The sequence below is a fragment of the Rhynchophorus ferrugineus genome, unplaced genomic scaffold (assembly GCF_030347505.1).
Source record: "Rhynchophorus ferrugineus isolate W39M unplaced genomic scaffold, kcgeb_rfMv2 rfM8, whole genome shotgun sequence".
In the NCBI taxonomy this organism is placed as follows: Eukaryota; Metazoa; Arthropoda; class Insecta; order Coleoptera; family Curculionidae; genus Rhynchophorus; species Rhynchophorus ferrugineus.
The window spans coordinates 33,080,587-33,097,520 of record NW_027472587.1 but is presented as its reverse complement, the minus strand read 5'-3'; the positions used below and the strand labels follow the sequence as shown (position 1 = coordinate 33,097,520).

At 28.6% G+C, this 16,934-nt stretch overlaps 1 pseudogene across 1 annotated transcript; it reads left to right on the top strand.

The window, feature by feature from the left end:
* Positions 1-517: 517 nt before the first annotated feature.
* Positions 518-16,603, top strand: LOC143201094 (polyubiquitin-C-like; annotated as a pseudogene). Its single transcript, XR_013006879.1, has 4 exons — positions 518-649; positions 1,850-2,554; positions 8,729-9,661; positions 15,849-16,603. The product of XR_013006879.1 is annotated as a polyubiquitin-C-like (transcript).
* The last annotated feature ends 331 nt before the right edge of the window (positions 16,604-16,934 follow it).

Genomic DNA, 16,934 nt, shown 5'->3' with positions numbered 1-16,934 from the left:
ATCGATAATTTTATGCTCATAGAATGTATTATCTAGCGATCCAATAACAAGAAACTTGGCTGTCAGCCGCCATGGAAAATATCGATAGAACATTCTAACGATATTTGAAATATTTCAATATTATTAAAAAATATCGATATATCGGAGAAAAAGATTGCGATATTTTACAGGAGATATAGCCAGACTTTTAAGAAAAAATAAAAATATTTGTGTACCAGCCTAGAGAAATATCGACATTTTCTTAACAAAGAAAAACTGACTATTAATAAGATTTTAATAATAAGTACTAAAATGCACTAACATATAAAATTTAGTACCATTTTAAAAGGTTTATTAGAAGTTTCAAAATGGTTTTTATAAAGTTTAAGAAATATCTTTAACATTTTTGAAATATCGAAAATATCGACTTATAATCTTCTCTCCCGTTTATTTTCCACATCCCTACAATTAATATTTCGAAATGTATTTTAGTTGGAGGGGGTATTGACGTTCAGACCTCAAAAAAGGCCTTATAAGGTCTGAATCTAGAAGTTGCTGAACAGTTTAAAGCAATAAGCAAAAAGTGGGCTTTGTTGTATATCGTGCTCTATTGTGTAAACGTAGTTGTGATAGGAAGTTATAGTTATCCGTGTTTATAAGAAAGCTATAAGTAAGTATAACTTTGAAACAATTTTCTTTGTATTCATGACAATGCAGATTTTGCTTTGTTTAAGGGTTTCTTAGCAATTTTTAAATTTCTTTCCAACAAAAATTATAATATTTGTGTGTTCCTTTAACGTTATTTAGATAAAGATTATTCAGGAAATCTAAGGTTAGCATCATTATGTTTCAATTTATTATTTGTTAATGTGTTTTATGTATTACGTATTACTGAAAATGTTTTCAATGTTTGTTTTAAATGTTTCAATACGTATTAGGTCTTTGTTATAGAATATGTTATTTTTACCAGATTACTGATATATCATATATCAGTATACTTATTTCGCAGTATTATAATTTAGTTTGGTTATGTATTAACTTTTTAATAGGAAGTTATAAATTTAACGATATTAATTCTCTTTAATACATAATTCATTGCAATGCGATTAAATGTATCAATATTTTAATATACCTAGTCGAATTAAAAGTTGAAAAAGCACTCATAATAAAATCGAGTTTGTATATGTTCCTCAGATTTACTAATATGCCTTTCTTTTTACTACCACTAAATACCTTAAAATAATATAATTAGATTGTTTTAACTGAAACATTGAGAACATTAATGAAAACGAAAAAAACAAAACAAAGTAGACGTCAAATATGGTATATTGCAATATCATAGTAATAGCATCGATATATATTCAGTTATGTATATTCATATAGTATTTGCTTTGCTTTTGTTTTACACCTATTTACACCACCAATCTGTTGTTCCTTGCATGTATGGATTTTTTTCTTGTACAAGCACTAGGAACTATAAAAATAATATTGATATGTACAAATTTAACATACCTGTGATCTTCGAAAATTAGCTGGCTATTCTGATAATTTTCTTGATATTCTTACATGTAGAGTTTAATATAATTTTTATTCACTTTTAAATTTATTTGTTTCTGAAATTTATAAAATTTGATTACATTTATATTAATTTTACAACCATGTATAAGAAATTGACAAGCAAGTAAAAGCAAACCATACAACTGGCAAATGCTAGACATAATGTAGACACATAATACACAATAGACACATAACTAGACCTAATGTAGATTATTCTAAAGTGTATGTGGATAGCAAAGCAATCCTATACTACATGTTGTTTACTTTCTTATGTTCAATTTATATTTTTCATTAGTATATTTTTTTATTGCAGCATGCAGATTTTCGTGAAGACTTTGACTGGCAAAACCATCACCCTGGAGGCTGAGGCATCTGACACAATCGAAAATGTTAAAGCCAAGATTCAAGATAAAGAAGGCATTCCACCAGACCAGCAGCGATTGATCTTTGCTGGTAAACAACTAGAAGATGGACGTACATTGTCTGATTACAACATCCAAAAGTAATCAACTCTTCACTTAGTGTTGAGATTGAGGGGAGGCATGCAAATTATTGTCAAGACTTTAACTGGCAAAACCATTACTCTGGAGGTTGAAGCCTCTGACACTATTGAAAATGCGAAAGCCAAGATTCAAGATAAAGAAGGCATTGCCCCAGACCAACAGCGATTGATCTTTGCTGGTAAACAACTAGAAGATGGACGTACTCTTTCTGATTACAATATCCAGAAGGAATCTACACTTCACCTGGTATTGAGATTGAGAGGAGGCATGCAGATTTTTGTCAAAACTTTAACTGGTAAAACGATCACCCTTGAAGTTGAACCATCAGACACGATTGAAAATGTAAAAGCTAAAATTCGAGATAAAGAAGGTATTCCTCCAGATCAACAGCGATTGATCTTTGCTGGTAAACAATTGGAAGATGGTCGTACCCTATCTGATTACAATATTCAAAAGGAGTCCACATTGCATTTAGTGCTAAGACTCAGAGGTGGCAATTAAAAGCATTTTTATTTGTATTTTGATATATTTTTAAATTAATGTGAAATAAATATCTGCAGTAATACATGTTTTTTTTTTCTTACTCTTAACTTATTTGAAGACCATGTATTTAAAACTGAATATTTTTAAATTAGTATTTTATAATAAGCAACCCTTAATAACTCGAAGTGAAGATATTTTGAGTGTTTGGATAGCAGTTTTTGGGAGTTTGGATGTAAGAACCCTATTGGTAGTATATAATAGTTGATAATTAATAACCAATGCAGATGTAAAAATACTTATAGCTGATTTATATTCAAGATGAAAAACAGGAAATAGAATTAAAAGATTTTAAGTTATTAGTTGTTTTTAGCTCTATTCGATATATATATTCGATATTCTATATCGATATATCGGAGAAAAAATTGCGATATTTTACAGGAGATATAGCCATACATTTAAGAAAATATAAAAATATTTGTATACCAGCCCAGAGAAATATCGACATTTTCTTAACAAAGAAAAACTGACTATTAATACAATTTTAATAATGAGTACTAAAATGCACTAACATATAAAATTTAGTACCAATTTAAAAGGTTTATTAGAAATTTCAAAAGGTTTTTTATAAAGTTTAAGAAATATCTTTAACATTTTTGAACCATTAAGAATTTTATATCTGTATTCCTGTCCTATACTATTAAATGAAATTATTCACTTTTGAGGAACTTCTAGGATCCATTTATTGGATCAATTTAAGTACATATTTTGTATTTTAGTAATACTGGTTGTTTTCCTATAAGGTTATTTGTTCATTGTTAAATTTTATTGTTTTCTTCCCTAATTAGAACTTTCTGAGAATGTAGTTAAGATCAATTTAAGACTGTTTATGAACATACTTTCTTAGCTTATTTAAAAGTCACTTTTATAACCATTAAATTGCGCAAGAGAGAAAAAACTATTTAATTCAACGTGTAACCTTTCTAGTATTGATGTGTTGATTTTTTAGTAATCCGATACGGCCAATCAACCAACAGCAAATCATATTAATGGCTTTTGTTGCGACTGTATTATATTGGGATATTTTATATTTTTATTCGTATTAGTAGTATTTTATGTATTTATTTCGTTTTAGAGAAACTGCGATATTGTCAATAGCATATTGTATAGCTAGTCAGGTTTTTTTGATGTTTGGTTTTCTTATCAATTTATATACCTACTTATAAAGCTGTAAAGTCTTAATTGGGGTAATAAGCAATAAAACGCCAGGGTTGGGTAGTATTTGAATTACTTTTAGTATTTAGAAATTGTAATTAAAATACAAATACATGTTTTGTATTTTAATTACATCTTGAAAATATAATTTGTTATACATATTTCAAGTACCTGACGCTGGTGTGCTTGTTAAATGTCAATGGTTTCTTGGTTGTTTGAATATTTACATGTCTAAATATGTACCTTTATATTAGTCTACGGCAGTATACGAGTATAATCTTTTAACTCACATAAAAGTTATATTTACGATTTATTTAATACATAGAAATTAACTTGGATAAACATAAACACTGGTTCTTCTCGAACGTTAATGTGGCTGCATTTGAATATCATGAGAATTTTATTTACTAGCTCACGTCTTCATGTAAGAAAGCCACATTTAGGCAATTTTCTCTTTCCATAAATATTAAGGAATCGGATGTTAGAAAAGGGCAATAGATCCTACTTTCCTAGAAACTTACTAGAAACTAGAACATAATTGCTGCAGTTTTAGATTAGATTCAGGGCAACAAGTGTTGCTATAGCAAACTTCTGCTTACTTTAACGTCTGTCCTAATCAGGTTAGATTGTCTGCAGGTTTCTAATTTAAGGAATTTTACTGTTATATTTATGTTTGCAAAGCAAAGAGAGATTAAAAAGAATATTTGATAGGATTTTACTTTACAAAATGCTTTGGTTGTCAGAGGCATCACAATACGTGACAGGCAAATAATTCCAAACTTTTAATTCATGCCCTAAAGGTATATTAAAAAAAAAAAACATGAAATAACGCATAAGAGTAACAGGAACAGCAGTACTAGTAAAGAATATCATGATTTTATTGTTTCTGAGGACAGTTACAGTGTTCAGTCACAGGTGTCAAAAATAGTCATTATCATCATTTTAACCTAATTAAAAAGAGACAAAATGCTGTCCGATGGGTCGAAAATATAACCGAATCAATCTATAAAATTAGATTTGTGCTGGCACTGCTCGACCCTGATGCCAAATGTCTACAAGATTCTCCAAAATGTTGGTGATAATTAGATGTTATAAGTCCAATTTGATACGGCAACGTTGTGACGTAATAATTTTTGATGGCGCACTGGGCTGTTTTATTGTATATACTATATAAAGAATTTATTGAACACTTGCATTGTATCATTGTAACATGTTACTCTCTCGTGTTTCAACACCTATTAATGCTTCACCATGCCATTATGCTTTCGCCACATTACACTTTTAGTTCTTCCAATCAAACAGCCAATGCACGTCATTAAGACCATCGAACATATTGATATATTCAGTTTATAAAAACGCAAAATCCTTTTTAAACTCAAGGTATTTTTTTTTCTGATTTTACTAATTAGCATTACTCTAGTTAAAAAGATACAGAAAGAAGTCTGATGTGCCAGAACATGTAAGAAAATCGGTCTATATATAAAACTCGATTTGTGTTGATACTGGTCGACACCGTTGTCATATGTCAATGGGCATATAATAGAACAACTCTAATCTACGAGCTATTGTGACTATTCAATAAATATGCATTAGATGTACTATAAAGTAAAATTAAATTATATTTTGTAACGTTATTTTTATTTCGTTATTTTATTTAAATTTTGTTGATAGAGTCAATAGAAGCTAAAACTTAAATTTGGTGCGGCAACGTTGTATTATAAATTTTGTTAGGAATGATTTTCTAGTGCATATTTTCAGGATCAAGGCTACTACTAACAATCAAACACATCTAAATAATAAGATATGAATTTTATTCATAATTGTATACAAGTTTTAAATATCATAGTCATTGAAATCAACTCACGAGGATCAATATTTTATTTTAAACAGTTACGAATTGTATATTTACATCATTCAAGTTGTACAAAAATGTTTGTTACAAAAAACCATATAAAAATGTAGTAGGATGAGAGGTACGGCTCGATGACTAGCAACACTGATCTGATGTTGTTGATGAAAAGTCGCTTTCACGCGTCTTACCGTAAAACAGAAAGAATTAAACTAGGTGCATCTAAAATCGTCTCTCGCAAATGCAAACATCTTTTATACTCACGTAACAACAATGTAAACAAGTTGTCAACAAGATATTTAACAGTTCTGAATTAAAACTACTGGACGGTTTTTATGGGTATAGGTTTATTTATACATTATTTTTAAGTCCTATGTTCTAATTAGATACTCTATCGTGCATCAATGGTGTCTGGGCCCCTAATGTATTTATACATCTCGAAAAAATCCAAATAAGTATAGTATTTTCATAATAATAATATCATTCTAATGTAGCTGTTTAGTATTTTAAGTAATTTTAATAATGTCTAAAGTGTATTTAACTTAATATTGAGGTAAATAACACTGTTGTTAATATTTTAGGGTTAAGCCTCAATTGTTTTGTTTACTGTGTATATGAGTCCCCAATAATTGTTTTTTTTCAGTAACCAAATAATATACTTATTATAAATTATAAAAGGCCAATATAAAATATCTGGTGTCTTGTGAATGAAATAATAGTTCCATGGGCTATACTTCACCAGGTTAGGAAAAATGATACATGTATTTTAAAATAAATTTATTTTTAATAATCTGTTTATTGTATACTATTTTGAATCGATATTTTTGTTATTCTTTATTATCGTCATGTAGCCCACTATAAAGTATCAAAAGAAATAGATATACAGTAACAATGCTAATTTTATATTAAAATCATTAAAAAAATATTTTCTAATAAATAATAATAAAATAAATAAACAGTTTTGACATATGAGTAATATCCAAATAAAAAATTTCGATATTTTCCAATACTTTTTCAAATATATATTGACAGTTATAATATAGAGTATCGAACTTTTTTGACAATTCTTTACCTCCCACCCTTTTTACACAAAAGAATGTTCTCAGAAAAAGTAGGGTTAAAGTGAATAAACATCGATATTGACTAAAAGAATTGTATTGGAAAATAAAAATTAATTGTTGTTCATGATTTCCAATAATTAATATATTTTGTATATGTACTTTCAAATATCGATAATTTTATGCTCATAGAATATATTATCTAGCGATCCAATAACAAGAAACTATGGCTGTCAGCCGCCATGGAAAATATCGATAGAACGTTCTAACGATATTTGAAATATTTCAATATTATTAAAAAAATATCGATATATCGGAGAAAAAGATTGCGATATTTTACAGGAGATATAGCCAGACTTTTAAGAAAAAATAAAAATATTTGTGTACCAGCCTAGAGAAATATCGACATTTTCTTAACAAAGAAAAACTGACTATTAATAAGATTTTAATAATAAGTACTAAAATGCACTAACATATAAAATTTAGTACCAATTTAAAAGGTTTATTAGAAGTTTCAAAATGGTTTTTATAAAGTTTAAGAAATATCTTTAACATTTTTGAAATATCGAAAATATCGACTTACAAAAATATCGATATATAGGCTAGAAATATCGATATACCCTTCTCTCGTTAATTCTGCACATCCCTACAATTAATATTTGGAAATGTATTTTAGTTGGAGGGGGTATTGACGTTTAAACCTCAAAAAAGGCCTTATAAGGTCTGAATCTAGAAGTTGCTGAACAGTTTAAAGCAATAAGCGAAAAGTGGGCTTTGTTGTATATCGTGCTCTATTGTGTAAACGTAGTTGTGATAGGAAGTTATAGTTATCCGTGTTTATAAGAAAGCTATAAGTAAGTATAACTTTGAAACAATTTTCTTTGTATTCATGACAATGCAGATTTTGCTTTGTTTAAGGGTTTCTTAGCAATTTTTAAATTTCTTTCCAACAAAAATTATAATATTTGTGTGTTCCTTTAACGTTATTTAGATAAAGATTATTCAGGAAATCTAAGGTTAGCATCATTATGTTTCAATTTATTATTTGTTAATGTGTTTTATGTATTACGTATTACTGAAAATGTTTTCAATGTTTGTTTTAAATGTCTCAATACGTATTAGGTCTTTGTTATAGAATAGTTCGTGAATTGTTATGTTCATTAGTGTTGGCAATGTTATTTTTACCAGATTACTGATATATCATATATCAGTATACTTATTTCGCAGTATTATAATTTAGTTTGGTTATGTATTAACTTTTTAATAGGAAGTTATAAATTTAACGATATTAATTCTCTTTAATACATAATTCATTGCAATGCGATTAAATGTATCAATATTTTAATATACCTAGTCGAATTAAAAGTTGAAAAAGCACTCATAATAAAATCGAGTTTGTATATGTTCCTCAGATTTACTAATATGCCTTTCTTTTTACTACCACTAAATACCTTAAAATAATATAATTAGATTGTTTTAACTGAAACATTGAGAACATTAATGAAAACGAAAAAAACAAAACAAAGTAGACGTCAAATATGGTATATTGCAATATCATAGTAATAGCATCGATATATATTCAGTTATGTATATTCATATAGTATTTGCTTTGCTTTTGTTTTACACCTTTTTACACCACCAATCTGTTGTTCCTTGCATGTATGGATTTTTTTCTTGTACAAGCACTAGGAACTATAAAAATAATATTGATATGTACAAATTTAACATACCTGTGATCTTCGAAAATTAGCTGGCTATTCTGATAATTTTCTTGATATTCTTACATGTAGAGTTTAATATAATTTTTATTCACTTTTAAATTTATTTGTTTCTGAAATTTATAAAATTTGATTACATTTATATTAATTTTACAACCATGTATAAGAAATTGACAAGCAAGTAAAAGCAAACCATACAACTGGCAAATGCTAGACATAGTGTAGACACATAATACACAATAGACACATAACTAGACCTAATGTAGATTATTCTAAAGTGTATGTGGATAGCAAACCAATCCTATACTACATGTTGTTTACTTTCTTATGTCAATTTATATTTTTCATTAGTATATTTTTTTATTGCAGCATGCAGATTTTCGTGAAGACTTTGACTGGCAAAACCATCACCCTGGAGGCTGAGGCATCTGACACAATCGAAAATGTTAAAGCCAAGATTCAAGATAAAGAAGGCATTCCACCAGACCAGCAGCGATTGATCTTTGCTGGTAAACAACTAGAAGATGGACGTACATTGTCTGATTACAACATCCAAAAGGAATCAACTCTTCACTTAGTGTTGAGATTGAGGGGAGGCATGCAAATTATTGTCAAGACTTTAACTGGCAAAACCATTACTCTGGAGGTTGAAGCCTCTGACACTATTGAAAATGCGAAAGCCAAGATTCAAGATAAAGAAGGCATTGCCCCAGACCAACAGCGATTGATCTTTGCTGGTAAACAACTAGAAGATGGACGTACATTGTCTGATTACAACATCCAGAAGGAATCAACTCTTCACTTAGTGTTGAGATTGAGGGGAGGCATGCAAATTATTGTCAAGACTTTAACTGGCAAAACCATTACTCTGGAGGTTGAAGCCTCTGACACTATTGAAAATGCGAAAGCCAAGATTCAAGATAAAGAAGGCATTGCCCCAGACCAACAGCGATTGATCTTTGCTGGTAAACAACTAGAAGATGGACGTACTCTTTTTGATTACAATATCCAGAAAGAATCTACACTTCACCTGGTATTGAGATTGAGAGGAGGCATGCAGATTTTTGTCAAAACTTTAACTGGTAAAACGATCACCCTTGAAGTTGAACCATCAGACACGATTGAAAATGTAAAAGCTAAAATTCGAGATAAAGAAGGTATTCCTCCAGATCAACAGCGATTGATCTTTGCTGGTAAACAATTGGAAGATGGTCGTACCCTATCTGATTACAATATTCAAAAGGAGTCCACATTGCATTTAGTGCTAAGACTCAGAGGTGGCAATTAAAAGCATTTTTATTTGTATTTTGATATATTTTTAAATTAATGTGAAATAAATATCTGCAGTAATACATGTTTTTTTTTCTTACTCTTAACTTATTTGAAGACCATGTATTTAAAACTGAATATTTTTAAATTAGTATTTTATAATAAGCAACCCTTAATAACTCGAAGTGAAGATATTTTGAGTGTTTGGATAGCAGTTTTTGGGAGTTTGGATGTAAGAACCCTATTGGTAGTATATAATAGTTGATAATTAATAACCAATGCAGATGTAAAAATACTTATAGCTGATTTATATTCAAGATGAAAAACAGGAAATAGAATTAAAAGATATTAAGTTATTAGTTGTTTTTAGCTCTATTCGATATATATATTCGATATTCTGTATCGATATATCGGAGAAAAAATTGCGATATTTTACAGGAGATATAGCCATACATTTAAGAAAATATAAAAATATTTGTATACCAGCCCAGAGAAATATCGACATTTTCTTAACAAAGAAAAACTGACTATTAATACAATTTTAATAATAAGTACTAAAATGCACTAACATATAAAATTTAGTACCAATTTAAAAGGTTTATTAGAAATTTCGAAAGGTTTTTTATAAAGTTTAAGAAATATCTTTAACATTTTTGAACCATTAAGAATTTTATATCTGTATTCTTGTCCTATACTATTAAATGAAATTATTCACTTTTGAGGAACTTCTAGGATCCATTTATTGGATCAATTTAAGTACATATTTTGTATTTTAGTAATACTGGTTGTTTTCCTATAAGGTTATTTGTTCATTGTTAAATTTTATTGTTTTCTTCCCTAATTAGAACTTTCTGAGGATGTAGTTAAGATCAATTTAAGACTGTTTATGAACATACTTTCTTAGCTTATTTAAAAGTCACTTTTATAACCATTAAATTGCGCAAGAGAGAAAAAACTATTTAATTCAACGTGTAACCTTTCTAGTATTGATGTGTTGATTTTTTAGTAATCCGATACGGCCAATCAACCAACAGCAAATCATATTAATGGCTTTTGTTGCGACTGTATTATATTGGGATATTTTATATTTTTATTCGTATTAGTAGTATTTTATGTATTTATTTCGTTTTAGAGAAACTGCGGTATTGTCAATAGCATATTGTATAGCTAGTCAGGTATTTTTGATGTTTGGTTTTCTTATCAATTTATATACCTACTTATAAAGCTGGAAATTCTTAATTGGGGTAATAAGCAATAAAACGCCAGGGTTGGGTAGTATTTGAATTACTTGTATTTAGAAATTGTAATTGAAATACAAATACATGTTTTGTATTTTAATTACATCTTGAATATATAATTTGTTATACATATTTCAAGTACCTGACGCTGGTGTGCTTGTTAAATGTCAATGGTTTCTTGGTTGTTTGAATATTTACATGTAAAATGTATGTACCTTTATATTAGTCTACGGCAGTATACGAGTATAATCTTTTAACTCACATAAAAGTTATATATACGATTTATTTAATACATAGAAATTAACTTGGATAAACTTAAACACTGGTTCTTCTCGAACGTTAATGTGGCTGCATTTGAATATCATGAGAATTTTATTTACTAGCTCACGTCTTCATGTAAGAAAGCCACATTTAGGCAATTTTCTCTTTCCATAAATATTAAGGAATCGGATGTTAGAAAAGGGCAATAGATCCTACTTTCCTAGAAACTTACTAGAAACTAGAACATAATTGCTGCAGTTTTAGATTAGATTCAGGGCAACAAGTGTTGCTATAGCAAACTTCTGCTTACTTTAACGTCTGTCCTAATCAGGTTAGATTGTCTGCAGGTTTCTAATTTAAGGAATTTTACTGTTATATTTATGTTTGCAAAGCAAAGAGAGATTAAAAAGAATATTTGATAGGATTTTACTTTACAAAATGCTTTGGTTGTCAGAGGCATCACAATACGTGACAGGCAAATAATTCCAAACTTTTAATTCATGCCCTAAAGGTATATTAAAAAAAAAAAACATGAAATAACGCATAAGAGTAACAGGAACAGCAGTACTAGTAAAGAATATCATGATTTTATTGTTTCTGAGGACAGTTACAGTGTTCAGTCACAGGTGTCAAAAATAGTCATTATCATCATTTTAACCTAATTAAAAAGAGACAAAATGCTGTCCGATGGGTCGAAAATATAACCGAATCAATCTATAAAATTAGATTTGTGCTGGCACTGCTCGACCCTGATGCCAAATGTCTACAAGATTCTCCAAAATGTTGGTGATAATTAGATGTTATAAGTCCAATTTGATACGGCAACGTTGTGACGTAATAATTTTTGATGGCGCACTGGGCTGTTTTATTGTATATACTATATAAAGAATTTATTGAACACTTGCATTGTATCATTGTAACATGTTACTCTCTCGTGTTTCAACACCTATTAATGCTTCACCATGCCATTATGCTTTCACCACATTACACTTTTAGTTCTTCCAATCAAACAGCCAATGCACGTCATTAAGACCATCGAACATATTGATATATTCAGTTTATAAAAGCGCAAAATCCTTTTTAAACTCAAGGCATTTTTCTTTCTGATTTTACTAATTAGCATTACTCTAGTTAAAAAGATACAGAAAGAAGTCTGATGTGCCAGAACATGTAAGAAAATCGGTCTATATATAAAACTCGATTTGTGTTGATACTGGTCGACACCGTTGTCATATGTCAATGGGCACATAATAGAACTACTCTAATCTACGAGCTATTGTGACTATTCAATAAATATGCATTAGATGTACTATAAAGTAAAAATAAATTATATTTTGTAACGTTATTTTTAATTCGTTATTTTATTTAAATTTTGTTGATAGAGTCAATAGAAGCTAAAACTTAAATTTGGTGCGGCAACGTTGCATTATAAATTTTGTTAGGAATGATTTTCTAGTGCATATTTTCAGGATCAAGGCTACTACTAACAATCAAACACATCTAAATAATAAGATATGAATTTTATTCATAATTGTATACAAGTTTTAAATATCATAGTCATTGAAATCAACTCACGAGGATCAATATTTTATTTTAAACAGTTACGAATTGTATATTTACATCATTCAAGTTGTACAAAAATGTTTGTTACAAAAAACCATATAAAAATGTAGTAGGATGAGAGGTACGGCTCGATGACTAGCAACACTGATCTGATGTTGTTGATGAAAAGTCGCTTTCACGCGTCTTACCGTAAAACAGAAAGAATTAAACTAGGTGCATCTAAAATCGTCTCTCGCAAATGCAAACATCTTTTATACTCACGTAACAACAATGTAAACAAGTTGTCAACAAGATATTTAACAGTTCTGAATTAAAACTACTGGACGGTTTTTATGGGTATAGGTTTATTTATACATTATTTTTTAAGTCCTATATTCTAATTAGATACTATATCGTGCATCAATGGTGTCTGGGCCCCTAATGTATTTATACATCTCGAAAAAATCCAAATAAGTATAGTATTTTCATAATAATAATATCATTCTAATGTAGCTGTTTAGTATTTTAAGTAACTTTAATAATGTCTAAAGTGTATTTAACGTAATATTGAGGTAAATAACACTGTTGTTAATATTTTAGGGTTAAGCCTCAATTGTTTTGTTTACTGTGTATATGAGTCCCCAATAATTGTTTTTTTTCAGTAACCAAATAATATACTTATTATAAATTATAAAAGGCCAATATAAAATATCTGGTGTCTTGTGAATGAAATAATAGTTCCATGGGCTATACTTCACCAGGTTAGGAAAAATGATACATGTATTTTAAAATAAATTTATTTTTAATAATCTGTTTATTGTATACTATTTTGAATCGATATTTTTGTTATTCTTTATTATCGTCATGTAGCCCACTATAAAGTATCAAAAGAAATAGATATACAGTAACAATGCTAATTTTATATTAAAATCATTAAAAAAATATTTTCTAATAAATAATAATAAAATAAATAAACAGTTTTGACATATGAGTAATATCCAAATAAAAAATTTCGATATTTTCCAATACTTTTTCAAATATATATTGACAGTTATAATATAGAGTATCGAACTTTTTTGACAATTCTTTACCTCCCACCCTTTTTACACAAAAGAATGTTCTCAGAAAAAGTAGGGTTAAAGTGAATAAACATCGATATTGACTAAAAGAATTGTATTGGAAAATAAAAATTAATTGTTGTTCATGATTTCCAATAATTAATATATTTTGTATATGTACTTTCAAATATCGATAATTTTATGCTCATAGAATATATTATCTAGCGATCCAATAACAAGAAACTATGGCTGTCAGCCGCCATGGAAAATATCGATAGAACGTTCTAACGATATTTGAAATATTTCAATATTATTAAAAAAATATCGATATATCGGAGAAAAAGATTGCGATATTTTACAGGAGATATAGCCAGACTTTTAAGAAAAAATAAAAATATTTGTGTACCAGCCTAGAGAAATATCGACATTTTCTTAACAAAGAAAAACTGACTATTAATAAGATTTTAATAATAAGTACTAAAATGCACTAACATATAAAATTTAGTACCAATTTAAAAGGTTTATTAGAAGTTTCAAAATGGTTTTTATAAAGTTTAAGAAATATCTTTAACATTTTTGAAATATCGAAAATATCGACTTACAAAAATATCGATATATAGGCTAGAAATATCGATATACCCTTCTCTCGTTAATTCTGCACATCCCTACAATTAATATTTGGAAATGTATTTTAGTTGGAGGGGGTATTGACGTTTAAACCTCAAAAAAGGCCTTATAAGGTCTGAATCTAGAAGTTGCTGAACAGTTTAAAGCAATAAGCGAAAAGTGGGCTTTGTTGTATATCGTGCTCTATTGTGTAAACGTAGTTGTGATAGGAAGTTATAGTTATCCGTGTTTATAAGAAAGCTATAAGTAAGTATAACTTTGAAACAATTTTCTTTGTATTCATGACAATGCAGATTTTGCTTTGTTAAAGGGTTTCTTAGCAATTTTTAAATTTCTTTCCAACAAAAATTATAATATTTGTGTGTTCCTTTAACGTTATTTAGATAAAGATTATTCAGGAAATCTAAGGTTAGCATCATTATGTTTCAATTTATTATTTGTTAATGTGTTTTATGTATTACGTATTACTGAAAATGTTTTCAATGTTTGTTTTAAATGTCTCAATACGTATTAGGTCTTTGTTATAGAATAGTTCGTGAATTGTTATGTTCATTAGTGTTGGCAATGTTATTTTTACCAGATTACTGATATATCATATATCAGTATACTTATTTCGCAGTATTATAATTTAGTTTGGTTATGTATTAACTTTTTAATAGGAAGTTATAAATTTAACGATATTAATTCTCTTTAATACATAATTCATTGCAATGCGATTAAATGTATCAATATTTTAATATACCTAGTCGAATTAAAAGTTGAAAAAGCACTCATAATAAAATCGAGTTTGTATATGTTCCTCAGATTTACTAATATGCCTTTCTTTTTACTACCACTAAATACCTTAAAATAATATAATTAGATTGTTTTAACTGAAACATTGAGAACATTAATGAAAACGAAAAAAACAAAACAAAGTAGACGTCAAATATGGTATATATATATCATAGTAATACAATATCATAGTAATAGCATCGATATATATTCAGTTATGTATATTCATATAGTATTTGCTTTGCTTTTGTTTTACACCTTTTTACACCACCAATCTGTTGTTCCTTGCATGTATGGATTTTTTTCTTGTACAAGCACTAGGAACTATAAAAATAATATTGATATGTACAAATTTAACATACCTGTGATCTTCGAAAATTAGCTGGCTATTCTGATAATTTTCTTGATATTCTTACATGTAGAGTTTAATATAATTTTTATTCACTTTTAAATTTATTTGTTTCTGAAATTTATAAAATTTGATTACATTTATATTAATTTTACAACCATGTATAAGAAATTGACAAGCAAGTAAAAGCAAACCATACAACTGGCAAATGCTAGACATAATGTAGACACATAATACACAATAGACACATAACTAGACCTAATGTAGATTATTCTAAAGTGTATGTGGATAGCAAACCAATCCTATACTACAAGTTGTTTACTTTCTTATGTTCAATTTATATTTTTCATTAGTATATTTTTTTATTGCAGCATGCAGATTTTCGTGAAGACTTTGACTGGCAAAACCATCACCCTGGAGGCTGAGGCATCTGACACAATCGAAAATGTTAAAGCCAAGATTCAAGATAAAGAAGGCATTCCACCAGACCAGCAGCGATTGATCTTTGCTGGTAAACAACTAGAAGATGGACGTACATTGTCTGATTACAACATCCAAAAGGAATCAACTCTTCACTTAGTGTTGAGATTGAGGGGAGGCATGCAAATTATTGTCAAGACTTTAACTGGCAAAACCATTACTCTGGAGGTTGAAGCCTCTGACACTATTGAAAATGCGAAAGCCAAGATTCAAGATAAAGAAGGCATTGCCCCAGACCAACAGCGATTGATCTTTGCTGGTAAACAACTAGAAGATGGACGTACTCTTTTTGATTACAATATCCAGAAAGAATCTACACTTCACCTGGTATTGAGATTGAGAGGAGGCATGCAGATTTTTGTCAAAACTTTAACTGGTAAAACGATCACCCTTGAAGTTGAACCATCAGACACGATTGAAAATGTAAAAGCTAAAATTCGAGATAAAGAAGGTATTCCTCCAGATCAACAGCGATTGATCTTTGCTGGTAAACAATTGGAAGATGGTCGTACCCTATCTGATTACAATATTCAAAAGGAGTCCACATTGCATTTAGTGCTAAGACTCAGAGGTGGCAATTAAAAGCATTTTTATTTGTATTTTGATATATTTTTAAATTAATGTGAAATAAATATCTGCAGTAATACATGTTTTTTTTTCTTACTCTTAACTTATTTGAAGACCATGTATTTAAAACTGAATATTTTTAAATTAGTATTTTATAATAAGCAACCCTTAATAACTCGAAGTGAAGATATTTTGAGTGTTTGGATAGCAGTTTTTGGGAGTTTGGATGTAAGAACCCTATTGGTAGTATATAATAGTTGATAATTAATAACCAATGCAGATGTAAAAATACTTATAGCTGATTTATATTCAAGATGAAAAACAGGAAATAGAATTAAAAGATATTAAGTTATTAGTTGTTTTTAGCTCTATTCGATATATATATTCGATATTCTGTATCGATATATCGG